Source organism: Chlorocebus sabaeus, chromosome 12 (genome assembly GCF_047675955.1).
Source record: "Chlorocebus sabaeus isolate Y175 chromosome 12, mChlSab1.0.hap1, whole genome shotgun sequence".
Classification (NCBI taxonomy): Eukaryota; Metazoa; Chordata; class Mammalia; order Primates; family Cercopithecidae; genus Chlorocebus; species Chlorocebus sabaeus.
In genome coordinates this window covers 84707640-84728310 of record NC_132915.1, presented here as the reverse complement: position 1 = coordinate 84728310, position 20671 = coordinate 84707640, and positions in this window count along the sequence as shown.

Below are 20671 nucleotides of genomic sequence, written 5' to 3'. Positions count from 1 at the left end.
CTCAAACACAGGGCATCAAGACACCTGCCAGTGTTTGAAGTTGTGGACAATATGAGGCCCAAGAACTAAGCCTCAAGCAAACAAACTACATAACTGAAAGCACCACAATCTTCCAAGCACAAAAAGATAGGGAGTGAACAGGCTTTCAATCACAAACAAACAAACAAACAAAGTCCATGACTTAAGAACAAGAATGAAACACAGATTGACTGAGTTTTACTAAAATTGCAACTCTGCGCCAACCCCACTTAATCACTGATGAGGTTGAAATAGCAGCCTTTCCCATTGTGGAAGACAGTGTGGCGATTCCTCAAGGATCTAGAACCACAAGCACCATTTGACCCAGCAATCCAATTACTGGTTATATACCCAAAGGATTATAAATCATTCTACTATAAAGACACATCCACATGTATGTTTATTGCAGTACTATTTACAACAGCAAAGACTTGGAACCAACCGAAATTCCCATGAATGATAGACTGGATAAAGAAAATGTGGCACATATATACCATGGAATACTATGCAGCCATTAAAAAGAATGAGTTGATGTCCTTTGCAGGGGCATGGATGAAGCTGGAAACTATAATTCTCAGCAAACTAACACAGGAACAACAGAAAACCAAACACCGCATGTCCTCACTCATAAGTGGGAGTTGAACAATGAGAACACATGGACACAGGGAGGGGAATATCACACATTGGGGCCTGTTGAAGGGTGGGGGACAAGGAAAGTGATAGCATTAGGAGAAATACCTAATGTAGATGACAGGTTGATGGGTGCAGCAAACCACCATGGCACGTGTTATATCTATGTAACAAAACTGTAGGTTCTGCACATGTATCCCAGAACTTAAAGTATAATTTGAAAAAAAAAAAAAAAAAGTATCAGCCCTTCATCTAACAGAGCAAAGCCCTTCATCTAATGGTATGCCTCTATGGCACACAATTAAAGATTTTCTTTCTTAAAAACAAAACAAAACAAAAAAAAAAAACAAGAAAAACAGGGTCTCTCTCACCCAGACTGGAGTGGAGTGTCATGATCACAGCTCACTGTAGCCCCGATCCCCTGGGCTTAAATGAAGCTTTTACCTCAGTCTCCTGAGCAGATGGGGCCACAGGCACATCTGTGTGGCCTAACAGGCCACCATTTCCTCTTAATTTTTTTTTCTTTTCTTTTCTTTTTTTCCTTTTTTTTTTTTTTGTTTTTTTGTTTTTTTGTTTTTTGGTAGACATGAGGTCTCACTATGTTGCCCACATTGGTCTTGAACTCCTGAGCTCAAGTGATCCTCCCTCCTCAGCCTCCCAAAGTACTGGGATTACAGGCATGAGCAACCATGCCCAGCCATAAGATTTTTCAAAATGCAGCAAAATATAACTAATGATCAAGACAAAAAAAGCAATACAGGCAGATATTGGTGTTACCAGGTAGGGACTTTTAAATGGTTATAAGCAATAGATTAAGAAAACAAAGCAAGAGGTAGACAAAGCAATTAAAAAGATGGAGAATTTCAACACAGAACTGAATCTACAGATAAGAATCAACTGGACATTCTATAAAAAAATTCAAAAATTGAAAATACGTAGAATAGGTAAAGAGCAAACTAGACACAGAAAAACCAGAAGTAGTGAAATAGAAGACCAGCCATAGAAAATATGTGAACTGAAGCAACAATAATTTAAAAAGAGAACAAAGAAAAGTGGAATAAAATGTAAGATACAGATGTATGTTGGATTCAATCAACACGTATAAAATATGCATAATCAGAGTCAGAGAGAAGAGAGAGAGACAAAAACATATCAGGAATATTTCAAGAGCTATCAATAGATAATGACTGAGAATTTTACAAAACTGTGATAGTTACCAACATACAGATTTAAGAAACTCAGTTAATTTCAGTCATTTTCTTTAATAGTCAAAATGCTAAAGATCAAAATCAAAATGAAAATCTTGAAAGCTAATTGAAGGAAAAAGACAATAGAAAGGCTGACAATTGACTTTTCAATAGAATCTGTGTAAGGCAGAAAACAGTAGAATAACACCAGGACAAAACACACACACACCACCACCAATCTAGAATTCTAGACCCAGTGAAAATATTCTTCAAAAATGAAGGCAATGGGCTGGGCGCAATGGCTCACACCTATAATCCCAGCACTTTGGGAGGCCAAGGTGAGTGGATCACTTGAGGTCAGGAGTTTGAGAACAACCTGGCCAACATGATGAAACCCCATCTCTACTAGAAATACAAAAATTAGCCAGGCCTGGGGGTGCATGTTTGTAGTCCCAGCTACTCAGGAGGCTGAGGCGGGAGAATCGCTTGAACCTGGGAGATGGAGATTACAGTGAGCAGAGATTGTGCTACTGCACTCCAGCCTGAGAGACAGAGTGAGACTCCATCTCAAAAAAATAAAAATAAAAATAAAAAGGCTATAACTTTCAGTTCCAGCCATGATAGAATAGTTTATGACAGATTATTCTCCCACTGGAAGTAACTGTTAAAGTTAAAGTACATATAATAATATATAGTATTTCAAAGCATTTGGTGTACAACCAACAAAGACAGGAATTAAGGAGTTACAGTCTTTGAAAGAGAGAATGCAATTGAGGCAAACTTTACATTCTCCCTAGTGTATTTTATGAGGACATTTTCCAAATCACTGTGTGAAAGATTAGAGCTCAGACAGAAAGCAGCAGTCTCAGTGGGCCAAGGGGGTAGATGTTGGAATTCAGGGCTGCTGAAATGGTGAGAACTTGAAGGACACAGGAAAATACAGAGAAAGACTCCTAAATTCCACATATAATCCACATGTGGCCAGCTCCCAAAATGCTTAATCACAGGCCAAGACTTCAAGAAACCCAGCAGAAAAAAATAGCTTAAAAGCTAAAGAGACAAGAACAACTTTCAGCAACTCCATGGTGTTGGGAGACTAAGGTTGAAATTCAAGCCCTGCCAGGGTGAAAGACCTTGGTAAATACCCTAGATTTTCAGTTGAGTCCCCCAAAAGACCATCCATTAGAATAAATGACCATGCACTAACAGAAAAGTCTGTACGCTAGGGGTAAAAGGAACTTTGAAATAGACTGGCTCTAATAAAGATTAAAATCGGGCTTTTGACAATTTCAAGGTGATCTGCCAGTACTTTATCTGCCTTTCGGAAGAAAACTTAACCATCTTTGGAAGAAGATAACATCATGCAGAACCTCTACAATTTTTCATCCACTATGTCTAGCATCTGATCCAAAATTATGAGGCATGATGAAAATTAAAAATAGACAAAAGAAACAGACTCAAAGATGATTCAGATCATCTCAGATGTATTAGATGGAGACTCTAAAATGACTATTTTAATATAGTCAAGAAAATAGATATTAGAATAGTGGGAAAGAAAGGAATTTCAAGAGAGTCAGAATTTATGAAAAAGAATCAAGTAGACTTTCTAGAACTGAAAAATATATTTGAATTAAAAACCATGGATAAATTAACAGCAGCCTAGACATAGGAGAAGACAAGTCAATAGAAAATATGCAAATAGAAGCATGGAAAGTAACAAGAATGGATGAAAAAATTGGACCAGTGTCTAAGAGACAAGTGGATCTCAGTCAATAAGCCAAGGCTTAAAGAGGATAGTTTCCCAGAGGTCACAAAGTGAGCAAATGTCTGTCTGGGATTTGACGTCAGGCAGTCTGACTCCAGAGTTCACCCTCTTAGCCGTTGTACTATACCGCCTCCTGATATTTAAAAAGAAAAAAATAAACAAACAGAACAATCCCAAACAATGGATGCCAAAGGCTGTCAAAAGCAGTTTGAATAGATTTCCCTTTGTTGAATTCAAAATCAACACTTGTGAATTATTAGAACTATGTCAAATAAAGAAAAGCACAGAGAAAGCCTTTTTAAAAGCTGAGCTGGCATCTAGATGCTCCTAGAGACACAAAGCCTGCATCCTCCCCTCTCCCCTACAATCACCATCACTGTCCCACGACATCTGTTTGTATTCATTGATAGCCATGGGAACATTTGTTTTGTAACAGGAGAAGGAGGAGTTTGGATAAAGGTCTGGAGAACAATTTTTTAAAACCAGATGGAATGGGATTACATTGCCTTTATTCCCCCAGTCTAGCCTTCTGAAGTGGGTTTTTGTCCCTGTGATTCATTCATTCAAACATTTATTGAGGGCCTTCTCTGTGCCAAGCACGGTTCTAATGTCCGGGGATTCACCAGTAAAGAAAACAAGAGGGAAACTTCAATTTGCCAGTTAACAGTTATCTCAGTAATTTCCATGTGCAATAGTCTCTTTCATCTCAGGTTCTTTTGGGTAAAGCCTCACCTCACCTTTGCTTTTTCTCTGTTCTGGGTGAGGAGGCTGGTGTGGTGTCACTATGATATTAAAAGAGGGGGCCTCCGATCTATGCTGTGGCCTCTGGGTCCTCATGCATGACTGAGAGATGCTGGGCCTGATATGGACCTGTGTCTTCCTCCCTGGGTGACTCAGTCCCACCTCAGCTCTGGCTAGCCCTGCAGGTTCTGCTGGGTCTCAGTCACATACTCCACTGGGCCTATGACAAAGATACCCATGCTAAGCCTCTTCCACAGTCTCCTCCCCAGGAAGAGTGCCCCCAGGATGGATGCAGGAATTGTCTGTATGCTTCTCACTCCTTGGGGGAGCAGCCAGGACCAAGACTGCTCCCCGCCCAACAAGTGGTACCACATCTGGCTCTGTAGCTCTGCCTCTGTGCTTCTTAAAATGCTGCCTCTTCTCTGCACCAGACCCCTCTCCCTAACTGACATGGGTGATCCAGCACAGAAGCATCCTCTAGCGACCCAGCACAAACTTCCTCTGCTTGGGTGCTCCCTTCATCTTGAGGAAGGCCTCCCCTTCCAGATGTTAGTCCAGACAAGCAGGGTCAGAATGGGACACACATATCTGAGTCTTCGCATCCTCTGACCCTCACCCTAACAAGGTTTTCCCCTTCCTCTCCCAGCCCAATCAGAACATCTCTAACACGACATCCCCCCTCACTCCTCGTGGTCTTGTTGTCTCAGTAGAGGGGAATCCTCTTCACATGGCACAGGAGGCTCTGTGGTCTAAGCTGGCTGAATTTGACTATTTACATAGGAGCCACTGGACTACTAGGAAGCGAGAGTGATCACTGACAAAAATACATGGTTTAGTCACCAAAAAATAACACTCCTGTACTCCACCCATATCCAAAAAAGATCATTGTACACAGTTCCATAAATGACTTAGATCCAAAGGTCAGGCAATAACAAATGTTGGCAAGGATGTGGAGAAAAGGAAACCCTTGTACACTGTTAGTGGGAATGTAAATTAGTACAACCACCATGGAGAACAGTTCAGAGGTTCCTCAAAAAAACTAAAAATAGAGCTACTGTATGTTCCAGCTGTCTCACTGCTGGGTATATACCCAAAAGAAAGGAAATCAGGATATCGAAGTGATATCTGCCCTCCCATGTTTATTACAGCACCATTCACAACAGCTCAGATTTGGAAGCAAGCCAAGTGTCCATCCACAGATGAATGGATAAAGACAATACGGCACATACACACAATGGAGTATATTCAGCCATTAAAAAAGAATGAGATTCTGTCATTTGCAACAACATGGATGGAATTGAAGATCATTATGTTAAGTGAAATAAACTAGGCATGGAAAGATAAATGTCTCATGGTCTCACTTATTTGTGGGATCTAAAATCAAAACAATTGAATTCATGGACATAGAGAGTAGAAGGATGGTTGCCAGAGGCTGGGAAGGGTAGTGGGGGTTTGGGGGGAAGGTGGGGATGAGTCATGGGTACAAAAAAAGATAGAATAAATAAGACCTATTGTTTGATGGTACAATAGGGTGACTATAGTCAATAATAATTGTACATTTTAAAATAACTAAAAGGGTATAATTGGATTGTTTGTATCACAAAGGATAAATACTTGAGGGGATGGATACTCTATTCTCTAAGATGTGATTATTATGCATTGCATGCCTATATCAAAACATTTCATGTACCCCATAAATCTATATACCTACTATGAACCCACAAAATATTAAATTTAAAAAAGATAATTTTTATAGTGATATATTCCATAGAAATATTTTAAAGGTTGTGTCATAGAGAGGCATTGGTTGGAGATGAGGTGCTATTTTAATTTAGTGATCAGAAATGACATCTCATTATCCTAGGCAAACTAACACAGAAGCAGAAAACCAAATGCCACATGGTCTCACTTGTAAGTGGGAGCTAAACATCATGTACACATGGATACAAAGATGGAAACGACAGACACTGGAGACCACAAGAGGGAGGAGGAAGAAACGGGAGCAAGGGTTGAGAAACTACCTCTCGAGTTGTATGCTCACTACCTGGGTGACAGGATCAATCTACCCCAAACCTCAGCAACGCACAATGTACCCACGTAACAAACCTGCACATGTACCCCTGAATCTAAAATAAAAGTTGAAGGCCAGGCACAGTGGCTCACACCTGTAATCCCCGCACTTTGGGAGGCCGAGGCGGGCAGATCACTTAAGGCCAGGATTTAGGGACCAGCCATGGCCAACATGGTGAGACCCCATCTCTACCAAAAATACAAAAAAATAAAAAAAATAGCCAGGCGTGGTGGTGCTCACCTGTAATCCCAGCTACTCTGGAGGCTGAGGCATGAGAATTGCTTGAACCCAGGAGGTGTAGGTTGTAGTGAGCCAAGATCGCACCACTGCACTCCAGCCTGGGTGATAGAGTGAGACTGTCTCAAAAATAAAATAAAACAATAATAATAATAAATAAAATAAAATAAAATAAAAAGAAATGGCCTCTCATGCTGAAAAGTAAGAAAATGCTCAAAAGACAAAATGATGGGATCATTTCCAAGGGTTCCAATAGCCAATTAAAAGATCATCCAATGGCCAAAGCTGGAACCATTTGAGCAACCACATCAATAAGATAGTATTGGATTATGGCCCAAAGTATAAAATAAATATCCATGAGTCTATGTTGACATAAACAAAAAAGAGTGACTAAGGTGACAAAAGGAGAACAGACAAATCTGCTATACCAAAAAAAATACCAAGTAGTTTATGCAGATACCATGCCCTTCAGGAGTTGGAGTGCAGTGGCACAAACATAGCTCACCACAGCCTTGATCTGCCAGGCTCAAGCAATTCTCCTACCTCAGCCCCACAAGCAGCTGGGACCACAGGCATGCACTGCCATGCCTGGCTAATTTTTTAAAAAATTTCTTGTAGAGACAGGGTCTCACTGTGTTGCCCAGGCTGGTCTCAAACTTCTGAGCTCAAGCAATCCTCCCAACTCAGCCTCCCAAAATGCTGGGATTTACAGGCATAGGCCACTGCTCCCCGCCTGGTATTAATAATTGTAATGATAATCCAAACAAACATTTTAATACTTTTAAAATGTTAAAGCCAGAGGCCGGGCGCGGTGGCTCATGCCTGTAATCCCAGCACTTTGGGAGGCCAAGGCGGGCGGATCATGAGGTCAAGAGATCGAGACCATCCTGGTGAACGCAGTGAAACCCTGTCTCTACTAAAAATAAAAAAAAAATTAGCCAGGCGTGGTGGCAGGTGCCTGTAGTCCCAGCCATGCTACTCGGGAGGCTGAGGCAATAGAATGGTGTGAACCCGGGAGGCGGAGCTTGCAGTGAGCTGAGATCGCACCACTGCACTTCAGCCTGGGCGACACAGCGGGATTCCATCTCAAAAAAAAAAAAAAAAATCTTAAAGCCACATGAAGTTAAAATTTATATTTCTATATATATTGTTGTGGCTATATATATTGTTGTGACCACAAGGTGGTCAATTCAAAAAACTTTCAAGCAGAAAAATATATACCATATTAGAAAAAAAGTCTGTAGAAGAAGTAGAATGAGAAAAAAGAAAAATAGAGATTTTCCAACAGTTTGAGTTATTTTTTAGATGGAGGATGGTGGCTATCACATCACAATGGTATTTACATTCCACTGGATGTATTTTAAGAGATGATGCAACAGCTTTATTTTTTATGTCAATATTTACAATGAGCCAGAAATTGTATTCTTCATATTCATGTACACCTGAAATCAGGAACACTTTAAAGAAGTACAAAGTGGTAGATAATTTTTTTTAAAAAAATTTTTTTTTTTGAGACAGTCTTGCTCCGTCATCCAGGCTGGAGTACAGTGGCTTCATCTGGGCTCACTGCAACCTCTGCCTCCCGGGTTCAAGCAACTCTCGTACCTCAGCCTCCGTAGTAGCTGGGACTACAGGTGCACGCCACCATGCCTGGCTAATTTTTGTGTATTTAGTAGAGACAGGGTTTCACCATGTTGGCCAGGCTGGTCTCAAAGTCCTGACCTCAAGTGATCCGCCCGCCTCGGCCTCCCAAAGTGCTGGGATTACACTCACGAGCCACCGCAACTAGACTCAAAATTTTTTTCAGGAACATGTGAGCAAAGTTTTTTGAAGACCATAGGCCTACCCAATGCCCATTTCTATTCCTTATGCCAAAGCTGTAGGCAATGATGTGTCCAGCTAAAGATCCACCTTTCCAAGTCTGTTTGCAGATACACATTATCAAGTTCTGACCAGTAAGCTGTGCATACTGCCATTCCTCTCTTCCATATTGAATGTGAACCTCTAGCAGACAGCTTGACCCCTGCATGAAGAATAGCAATAGTGAAAACACAGAAGGAACCTGAGTTCTAGATAACTCTGTGACCCAAACTACCTACCTCCAGATTTCGTTTAGGTAAAGAAGGGCAAATCCATTTATGTTTAAGTTACTGTTATTTAGGATTTTCTGTTATACATGGCCAAATCTAATCCTGACCAATAGAGTGGCTGTAGCATACATTATATAATCAATCAGATGTTGAACATTTAGATTATTGCCAGATTTTGTTATTTATTATACATCACACTGTGATCCTTATTTGATGTATCTTCAAACACATTCAGAGTTATTTTTCCAGGAGATAATCTAAGAAGTAAATTCTGGATCAAGAATGTTTAGATACATATTGCAAATTTTTTCCTTCACAAAAGCTAATTTATGTTTATGTCAATAGTGTATGAGACAGCAGAATTCCACACTCTTTCATCATCATTGGGCAGTCTTTTTTTCTAAATATTTGCAATTTGATAAGACAAAAAGGTTTGTTTGTACTTTTTGATAACTAATAAACTTTTTTCTATTTATCTGCCATTGGATAAAATTGCCATTTTATTTTTATTATTTTTTAAAAATTAAGAAAAGGAGCCAAAAGTAGTTTTTATTTTAAATGTTGTTTTTTATTTCATTTTTCCATAAGTTATTGGGGTAACAGGTGGTATTTGGTTACATGAGTAAGTTCTTTAGTGGTGATCTGTGAGATTTTGGTGTACCCGTCACCCAGGCAGTATACACTGCACCATATTTGTAGTCTTTTATCCCTCACCCCCCTCCCACTCTTCCCCCTAAGTCCTCGGAGTCCATTGTATCATTCTTATGCCTTTGTGTCCTCATAACTTAGCTCCCACATATCAGTAAGAACATACGATGTTTGGTTTTCCATTCCTGAGTTACTTTGCTTAGAATAATAGTCTCCAGTCTCATCCAGGTCACTGCAAATGCAGTGACCTTTTTTCATTTCTTTTTATGGCTGAGTAGTATTCCATCATCTATATATACCACAGTTTCTTTATCAACTCGTTGATTGATGGGCATTTGAGTTGGTTCCATGATTTTGCAATTGTGAATTGTGCTGCTACAAACAGGCATGTGCAAGTATCTTTTCCAAATAATGACTTATTTTCCTCTGAGTAGATACCCAGTAGTGGGTTTGCTGGATCAAATGGTAGTTCTACTTTTAGTTCTTTAAGGAATCTCCACACTGTTTTCCATAAAGGCTGTACTAGCTTATATTCCCATCAACAATGTAGAAGTATCCCCTGATCACTGCATCCATGCGCCAACATCTACTGCTTTTGATTTTTGATTATGGCCATTCTTGCAGGAGTAAGGTGGTATCGCATTGTGGTTCTGATTTGCATTTCCCTGATCATTAGTGATGCTGAGCATTTTTTCATATGTGTGTTGGCCATTTGGATATCTTGAGAGTTGTCTATTCATGTCCTTAGCCCGCTTTTTGATTGGACTGTCTGTTTTTTTCTTACTGATTTGAGTTCGTTGTAGATTCTGGATATTAGTCCTTTGTCAGATGTGCAGATTGTGAAGATTTTCTCCATTCTGTGGGTTGTCCTTTTAGTCTGCTGACTGTTCCTTTTGCCATGCAAAAGCTCTTTAGTTTAATTAGGCCCCCAGCTATTTATCTTTGTTTTTATTGCATTTGCTTTCCGGTTCTTGGTCATGAAATCCTTGCCTAAGCCAGTGTCTAGAAGGGTTTTTCCAATGTTATCTTCCAGAATTTTTATAGTTCCAGGTCTTAGGTTTAAGTCGTTAATCCATCTTGAGTTGATTTTTGTATAAGATGAGAGGTGAGGATCCAGTTTCATTCTCCTACATGTGGCTAGCCAAGAGCCAAAAGTATTTTTGTTTCAGATTATTTTAAGGTTGGAAAACTACAAGTGAAGCTACCTCTAGGATCTCTGTTTATATAAAACTTCATTGCAACAGGGAAGTTGTCAGTCTTACACTGTGTCTATTGTCTGGCAAGTAGTAGGCAACTCATTGAACATTTGTCGAATGCATGAAAGCCATTATCTTATTACATTATATGACTTTGAGCAAGTAGTTTTCTAATCAGTTTCCCAGTTCATAAACTAACAAGATTGAATAAATCTATGTCATGGTCTCTTCCAAGTCCAACAATTTTTTATTCAAAGAGAGATCCAAGTAATGCCCATAAAGCACCAGATGGGAAAGACTCCCTTCCTTTGCAGCTATTTCTACTGGTCAGAAGAACCAGAAGCAAAAAATAATAATAGAAAATAGAATTTAACATTCCTTTGTGCTCCTCTTCTTCCAAATTACTAGACGATAAAAGAGTTACAAAGGCAGTAAGAAACACAGAGAAAGTCCCTCCTCCCTTGAATTTGCCCTTTGAGGACTAGTGGTGGTTCCTAGTTCCAGCCCAAAGTCCATATTCTCTTGTTCTGTGGGAGCCCAGACTTTGAAGTCAGAGAGAGCTGGGTTTCACTGAGCAAGTCATCAAACTCCCCAAGCCTGCATTCCTTACGTGTAAATTAGCAATAACAATACCCATCCCATAGGATTAAATAAGATACATGCCCAGCACAAAGCCCACCGTATAGGAGATGCTCAGTCAATATTAGTTTCCGTAGTGGTGCCCAATTCCGAACATCTAAGGTGCCAAGCGGCTGTAGCAGTGGGTTTTTTTCTAGAAAAGCCCCCACATTGGAATTAGTCATGGTTTCTGGCTACACAATTTCAGATTCTCATTCTTTGCCTCTCCTGGAGATTCTGAGAGTTTCCTAATACCCTTTCAAAAATTCCTTTGCTACTTAAATGAGCCAGAGTGGATTCCACTGTCTGCAATGTAGAATCAGGACCATTGTAGTTCCTATGGAAGTTCACATTTAACAGATCATTTAATCCAAATCCCAAAAGAAGAGCTTCATTGGAAAGAAGTGTTTGTCTATCCATGCAGTGCAGCTCCTAGCCCTGATTCTAACATGCTTTCTTATTATGACTTAATCAATTAATGTGTAAATTGTCTTATCAGTTCAGGAGGAGCCCCTTAGAAACAGAGGCAGCCTCTCGAGATCCACTGGAAAAGGCCCAGAGGGACAAGTCACAGATGGAGAGGTAAGGTCTTGAGCCCACCACTGGAAACCCACCTAGTCCAAGGTAAGCCCTTTCAATTTCTTGAGTCTTGGCTTCCTGTGAAATAAGAAGCTAGCATATGGCCCAGGGAACTGACGCGAAATCAAAGAGAAAATGTACGTGAAGAGCCCAGGTCAATCGTAGATACAAGAAGCAACTTAAATAGTGTCCACTTCATCTCTTTTCCCTAGAAGCAGGGATTGAGTCATGGCTTCCTCTTCCAGGGCACTTAAGGTAGTGATTAGGTCTCTTGGACCGGGGCAGGACCAACACGTGGGGAATGTCGCCCTCTGGTGGGCTTAAATGGAAAGGCTATGGTTTTCAAACGGCCTGCAAGGCTACAAAAACAGAACTCATAGAATCGTGGAATTTCAGAAGTGAAAGAGATCTTTGACACCATTTAGTCTAACATCCTCATTTACTGATGGGACAGTGAAAGACCCAAGAGTGAGAGTGACTTGCCTAAGGTCACACCAAGAACAACTGTCAGAACCAGGGTCAAACCTCAAACCCTCCACCCACCTCCAGGGCCGAGGTCCTTCTCTCTGCCATGAAACACCAAACCTTCATGTTTGTGATTCATATCCCTACATCCCTGGGCCATTGACCTAGCTCAGCTATGCTGTCAGCAGCAGCATGTTAACTGGATTCTGCCCAAGATTGGGTAATTTCCCCACCCAGTTATATTGTTGAAAAGTTATGTTACTTCTCTTTAAAACATACCATGTTAATGTTTTGCTTTTGATACAGACAACCCAAGCTATAACTATGGCAACCCCTTGGAAACGTGGAAAGAAAACACTTCTAGGCCGGGTGCAGTGGCTCACGCCTGTAATCCTAACACTTTGGGAGTCTGAGGCAGGCGGATGACTTGATCAAAGTCAAGAGATCAAGACCATCCTGGTCAACATGGTGTAACCCCGGCTCTACTAAAACTACAAAACTTAGCTGGGCGTGGTGGTGGCGCACCTGTAATGCCAGCTACTCACGAGGCTGAGGCAGGAGAATGGCTTGAACCCAGAAGGCAGAGGTTGCAGTGAGCTGAGATCACACTACTGCACTCCAGCCTGGGCGACAGAGTGAGTGAGACTGTGTCTCTATTACCAAAAAAAAAGAAAAGAAAAGGAAAAGATAACACTAGTAAGCATAACTGGATAATTCTAAGAGAAAAGAACAACAGAATACCTGATTTCTACACAAGTTAGAGAAAGACCCTTTATTTTAAACACCAATCTCTGCCACAGGTGATTATCCATGAAGCTAGAACAGTTCAGAGGGCTTCAAAGCAAATCCTCCTCATGCCAACACAGTTGCCACCCCACGCATGATTTCCATAAGAACCCACACTCAAGCAGTTCCAATTCACCATTTTAATAAATTCCAAAAGAAGCAGTCATTTTGGGTCTTTGCAATGGAGAGGAAATGTCCTTTTTAATGGGATTTTTGGAAGTATTTATTTTCTAAGTCCCTTCGGAAACTAAAACACACACGCACACACGCACACACGCACACACGCACACAGAGGGAAAACTTCAACCAAAGTAGGATTCAAATAAGCCACCCCGAGTTCTGTCCCCAGAAAGCAGGTGGGGAAAAAAGTGATAAGTAGGTGAGGTAATGGATATGTTAATTAGTTTGATTTAATATTTTATGACATATATATATGTAACTATCACATTATACCTCTTAAACAGATACAATTATTATTTGTCCATTGAAAAAAAGAAGAGAAAGGAAGGAGGGATAGAAAAGGAAGGAAGGAAGGAGGAAGGGAGGGAGGGAGGAAGGGAGGGAAGGAAAGAGGGAGGGAGGGAGGGGAGGGGAGGCAGGAAGGAGGAAGGGAGGGAAGGAAGGGGAGGGGAGGAGAGGGGAGGGAAGGCGAGGGAAGGGAGGGAAGGCAGGAAGGAAGGGAGGGAAAGAAAAAGCAAGAGAGACCTTGAGTGAGTCACTTGTCCTCCCACTCTCTGCCTGGCCTAGCTTTCTCGTTGATAGTAGAGGGCCATCACGTAGGCCCTGCTAGCCTTGCAGGGCTACCGAGAGAATCTAGTGCCGGAGTCTCCAGCCTCCAGGCAGTGGAATGGTACTGGTCTGTGGCCTGTTAGGAACCAGGTCACACAGCAGGAGCGGGGCGCACATTACCACCTGAGCTCCCCCTCCTGTCAGATCGGCAGCAGCATTAGATTCTCATAGGAGCACAAACCTTTTTGTGAACTGCACATGGGAGGGATCTAGGTTGTGCACTCTTTATGAGAATCTAATGCCTGATAATCTAAAATGGAGCAGTTTCATCCCGAAACCATCCCCCCAACCTTGTCCGTGGAAAAAATGGTCTGCCACAAAACCGGTCCCCGGTGCCAAAAAGGTTAGGGACCACTGATCTAGTGGACTTTGTCCAAAGATCACAAATCATCACAAATGTACAGATTTTTAATCACCCATAGTGGAATAACCTGGCCATTCCTCTCATTTCTTGATGAATCCCTGAAGCTTAGCCTGATTCAATGCTCTGTCTCTTTACTATTATCACTCAATACTAATAATAGCTGATAGTAGCATTATTTTATGAGGTTTGCATGAGTTAAATCAACCACCACAAAAACTATAAAGATGTCACTATTAATTATTGGCACTCCAAAGATGGAAAATCTTAGGCTCAGAGAGGTTAAGTAACTTATCCAAGATCACACAACTCATAAGTGGAAGAGTGAAGGTTAAACTCAAGTCCACCCAACTTCAGAGTCCATGCTTTTAAACCCAACCCCACTCTGAAGATCATCAATTATCTGTGTGGATGCAGACCAACTTCCTTATCATCCTAGTTAAATCCCAGCAGGGACTAGGACTTCGGGTATCAAGTCAAAAATCACTCCAAAGGTTCTGTTTGGGTTTGAGCCCTGGGTGGTATTCCTCCAGAGGCAATTCTAAATTAAGTTTTCATCATCGTTCTAAACATTTTTGTGTCACTCTGCCTCCTTCTAGCAACATAGGCTCAGATACTTAATCAGAGCCTGATGGGAAGTAACACCACATTGGGAGCACATTTGGTTTTTTCTCCTTCTGAAAGCGATATGATATTTTTAGAAAGAATAAAGGCTTGAGAGTAAGACAGACCTGGATTAGAGACCCAACTCTGCTGTCTCTTCTACCTGTGCAATCTTGAATGTTATTCACTCTGGGCCTCATTCCCCTAAACTTGAGAAACGTAGAGAATAACATCAGCATCATATTTTTGCTATGAGGATTAACTCAGCCTCAGCTAGAGTTTTTATCACTGTGTCTGGGAAGCACATAGCAGGCATTTAAGAAATGACAGCAATTAGTAGACAACCAGCCTGCCAAATACAGAGGGTTCCTTTTCTCCTGTGCCAACCCCAGTAGCAAGAGGTGAGAGCAGACGTTGGGGGAGAAGGAGACAAACATCTGTGACCCACAGCATCCCATAGCAAGACACCCATGGGTTTTGGACTGATTCCCAGCTCTGTTTTGTGGCTTGGGCAAATTACTCAATTTCACTGAGTCTCAATTTCCTTCCCCTTAAATGGAAGCAATATATCTTCATTATATACCTTCACATTGTTTACGATCTAGTCCAGATATCAGGATATAGACATGAAAATAAAAGGAAGATTACAACAACTCACATATGAGCTTTTAAAGATACTTCAATGAAAGCTACTGAGTTAAAGATTCTGAACTACCTTTATTTATCATAAGAAATGAGGTAAGCTATAGGAATTGTTAATGATACAATAAAAGATCAGCTTTCTGGAATGTTCTATGACTAGATTGTTTCAGACAAAAAAATATTTATTTGTTTAATTTTAGTCAAATAGAGAATTATTTTCAAGCGTATTTTACATTTGTAATATCCTTCAAACTTTTTAAATTATAAAAGCATTATAGGTACATAACTAAGAGAAGCTACTGTAATATACAATAGGAGACATGTAAAAGAATGTTAAAAACAACATTGTTTATAACATAGACAACTGCAAGGAACCCAACTATCTACCAACAGATAATAAATAAATTATGGTTTTGTTTTTTTGTTTTTTTGTTTTTTGAGACAGAGTCTTGCTCTGTCGCCCAGGCTGGAGTGCAGTGGTGCAATCTCGGCTCACTGCAACCTCCGCTTCCCGGGTTCAAGCGATTCTCCTGCCTCAGCCTCCCTAATAGCTGGGACTACAGGCGCCCACCACCACACCCAGCTAATCTTTGTATTTTAGTAGAGACAGGGTTTCACCATGTTGGCCAGGATGGTCTCAATCTCTTGACCTCGTGATCCACGCCCCTTGGCCTCCCAAAGTGCTGAGATTACAGACATGAGCCACCGCACCTGGCCCTAAATTATGTATTTATGCAATGGAACACTGTACAGTGAAGAAAATGAAATCATAGCTCCAAGCAGCACGGATAAATCCTAGAAGCATAATATTGAACGAAAAGAACCAACTCATGGAATACATGTAAGCATGATACCACTTTTAGAAAGTTAAAACACAAACAATCCTAAATTAGATCATATGTAGGGGGTACATAGAGAAGTACTGAAGCCCTATTGTCAAAAAACAAAGAAGGCCGGGCGCTGTGGCTCACACCTGTAATCCCTGCACTTTGCGGGGCCGAGGTGGGTGGATCACCTGAGGTCAGGAGTTTGAGACCAGCCTGGCCAACATGGCAAAATCCCATCTCTACTAAAAAGTACAAAAATTAGCCAGGCGTGATGGCGGGTGCCTATAATCCCAGCTACTTGGGAGGCTGAGGCAGGAGAATCGCTGAACTCAGCAGGTGGAGGTTGCAGTGAACCAAGATCATGCCACTGCGCTCCAGCTTGGACAACAAGAGTGAAACTGTCTCAAAAAAAAAAAAAAAAAAGGAAACGAAAAAAAAATTATTTTTTCAAATGTCAGGGTAGAACTTACTGCTGAAAGACAGGTGAGGGAATGGGATTAGGAGCAGCACGTAGATCTATTCAACAGTATTAGAAAAGTTCACTGTAAGCGGTGGGTTTATCCATTTAAATATGATTCTTCATAATTTAAAGTAGTCCTAGGGGATACATTCCAAGAACCCCAGTGGATGCCTGAAACTACAGACAGTACCAAACTCTATATATACTATGGTATGGGTTTTTCAATACATACATCCCTAGGATGTTTAATTTATAAATTAGACACAGAGATTAACAACTAATAATGAAATAGAACAATTATAACAACATGTCAGCATCACTACTCTTGCACTTTGAAAATGAGGGTCACTTGAACACCCACACTGCAATACCAAGACAGGTTTTCAGATAACTGAAACAGCTACTAAGTGACTAACGGCCAGGGAGTGTATACAGGGTGGATATGGCGGACAAAGGGATGAGTCATGTCCCAGGGGAAACACAGCAGGATGGCACAAGATTTCATCGCTCAGAATGATGCACAATTTAAAACTTAGGAATAATTTATTTCTGGAATTTATTTCTGGAATTTTCCATTCAATATTTTCAGACTGCAGTAGACTGCAGATAACTGAACTTTTTTTTTTTTTTTTCGAGATGGAGTCTCACTCTGTTGCCCAGGCTGGAGTGCAGTGGCACGCTCGGCTCACTGCAAGCTCCGCCTCCTGGGTTCATGCCATTCTCCTGCCTCAACCTCCCAAGTAACTGGGACCACAGGCGCTCGCCACCACGTCCGGCTCCTTTTTTTTTTTTTTTTTTTTTTGTATTTTTTCTTAGTAGAGACGGGGTTTCACTGTATTAGCCAGGATGGTCTCGATCTCCTGACCTCATGATCTACCCGCCTCAGCCTCCCAAAGTGCTGGGATTACAGGCATGAGCCACCGTGCCCGGCAGGTAACTGAACTTTTGAAAAGCAAGACTGAGGACAAAGAGAAACCACAGTACCATATATCTACACTTGTAGATATACACATGCATACATATACAGAAACTATAATTCCATAATATATGTAATAATGTCACAGTCATACTGTAACTATCGTTATATAACATTATCTTACATATAAAAATATTATATAACATTTTTTAAATCCAGGCTATTCAATGTTGAACTAGGAATTTGGTTTCCTTGCTCCTGACCCTGTACTGTTATTGTCTTAAGAATCTAGTTTCCCCTGCTTTTCCTGAGCTGTATGGAATTTTTTTTCTTATGTCTATTAGTTACTTATTTACTAATTTAAAAAGAAACACATTAAGGACCTAAGATTAAAGGCTCTAAACTTAATTACAGGAATAAAGCAATCCACAAAGGCTACTCTGTGTTCATGCTTCAGAAGTCACGTGACAGAGGGTGAAGACTGTAATAGTTCTGGACACCAGCGATGATGCATCAGCACCCAGAAGGTGTGGCTTGAGCTAACATCCATGCCAAGGCTATTAAGACGAATGTGTTTCTGGCCGGGCGCGGTGGCTCACGCTTGTCATCCCAGCACTTTGGGAGGCCGAGGTGGGCGGATCACGAGGTCAGGAGATCGAGACCACAGTGAAACCCCGTCTCTACTAAAAATACAAAAAATTAGCCAGGCGAGGTGGCAGGCGCCTGTAGTCCCAGCTACTCAGGAGGCTGAGGCAGGAGAATGGCGTGAACCCGGGAGGCGGAGCTTGCAGTGAGCCGAGATCGCACCACTGCACTCCAGCCTGGGTGACAGAGGGAGACTCTGTCCCAAAAAAAAAAAAAAAAAAAAAGACTAGTATATTTCCACAGGCCAAGACTGAACAGGATTGAATTCCCAAAGAGTTCAAGGCATTCTCCTGTGTTATAAGCAGATCGAAGAATAAAATCACTGTTTTTTCCTGCTCAGGCTGCCGTAACAAAGTGCCACAGACTGGGTGGCTTAAACAACAGAAATGTATTTTCTCACAGTGCTGGAGACTGGAGGTCCAAGAACAAGGTGTCTGAAGGCCTCTCTCCTTGACTTGCAGATGATCAGTTTCTCACTGTCTTCACATGGTCTGTGTGAGCCTAAATCCTAATTTCCTCTTCTTAGAAGGATGACAAGTATATTGGACTACAGCCCACCCTAGTGACCTTATTTAATCTTAATTACCTCAGAATAGTTACATTCTGAAGTACTGGGGGTTAGGATTTCAATATGAGTTTTGGAGGTACATAATTCAACCTCTAACAGTCACCAAAGGAAGCCCCTCCCTGGAAAATGATAGGCCTGCTTGTATTTCAAATTGGACCAGCATGGTCTAAGAAAATTTTGCATTATAATGAAATTGTTTTGTATCTACACCATCCAATTGGGAGGTGCTGGATATCTCTATGACCTTGATTGTGGTGATGAGAGCACAGGTGTGTGCCTATGCCCGAACTCTCCAAATTGTGCACATCCGTCTGTTGCAGGTCTTATACGCCAATTACATCTCAACAATGTTATCTTTAAAAAAAGAAAGACAAATGTTTCCTGATTCCACTTACAAAAGGTATCTAAAATAGTCAACTCCTAGAATCAAAGAGTAAAATGATGGTTTCCAAGGGGCTGAGGGAGGGGAGAAATTGCCCCCACGTCTTCCTTCAAAATGCCAGCTCCTTCCCACTCAAGGCCTTTACACTTGCTATTTCTTCTGCTTGGAGGCATCTCCCCCAAGATCTTTGAATAATGGTTTCCTTCTTGCCATCCAGGCCTCATATCAAGCACCATCTCCTCAAAAAGCCTTCCTTCATTTCCCTGTACAAACTAGTGGAAATATACTAGTCTTGATGGACCTGGCATGGATATTAGCTCAAACCACGCCTTGTGAGTATTGACACATCATTGCTGGTGTCTGGGGCTATTAGGGTTTTTACCTTCTGTCATGTGACTTTTGAAGAATGAACACAGAGTAGCCTTGTGGATTACTTTCTTCCTTTATTAAGTTTATAGCCTTTATTCTTAGGTCCTTAAGGTACTTCTTTTTAAATCAGATTAGACAGGCTTCCCCTAATCCTATCGCCTCGTTTTTTTCTTTTTCTTTTTCTTTTTTTTTCTTTTTAAGACAGGGTCTCACTCTGTAGCCTAGGCTGGAGTGCAGTGGTGCAATCTCCGCCTACTGCAACCTCTGCCTCCCAGGCTCAAGTGATCCTCCCACCTCAGCTCCACCAAGTAACTGGCACATGCTACCATGCCTGGCTAATTTTTTGTACTTTTTTATAGAAACAGGGTTTCTCCATGTTGCCCAGGCTGGCCTCAAACTCCTCAGCTCAAGCAGTCTGCCTGCCTTGGCCTCCCAAAGTGCTGGGATTACAGGCATAAGCCACTACACCCCGCTTCATTTTACTTTTATTATATTTAATCCTATCTGACATCATCTTGTTTATTTATTTGTTGTTTATTATCCACCTCCCCTTCCACATGCCTATTGTATCATAGGCTCCATGAGAGCAAGGACTTTGTCTGTCTTGCCTGCTGCTTTCTTCCTGGTTCCTGGATAAGGGATAGGATCTCAACAAATATCCCATGAAGGAAGGATGGCTAGATGGATAACTGGATGGATGGATGGATGGATGGATGGATGGATGAGTGGATTGATGGGTGGTAGAAGGGTGAATGGAGGAAGGATGGAAGGATGGATGGATGGATGGATGGATGGATGGATGGATGGGTGGATCGATGGATGGTAGAATGGTTAATGGATGATGGATGGATGGATGGATGGATGGATGGATGGATGGATGGATGGGTGGATCAATGGATGGTAGAATGGTGAATGGATGATGGATGGATGGATGGATGGATGGGCAGGTGAAAAGGTGGAAGCATGGATGGATGATGAGTAGATGGACACCCCCTAGAAAGCCAGCCAACAGCCTAGGCCTCAGCCAGTCAACAGAATTGAGGAGACCACATTGCACCCAGGAAATCCAAGCAGACAT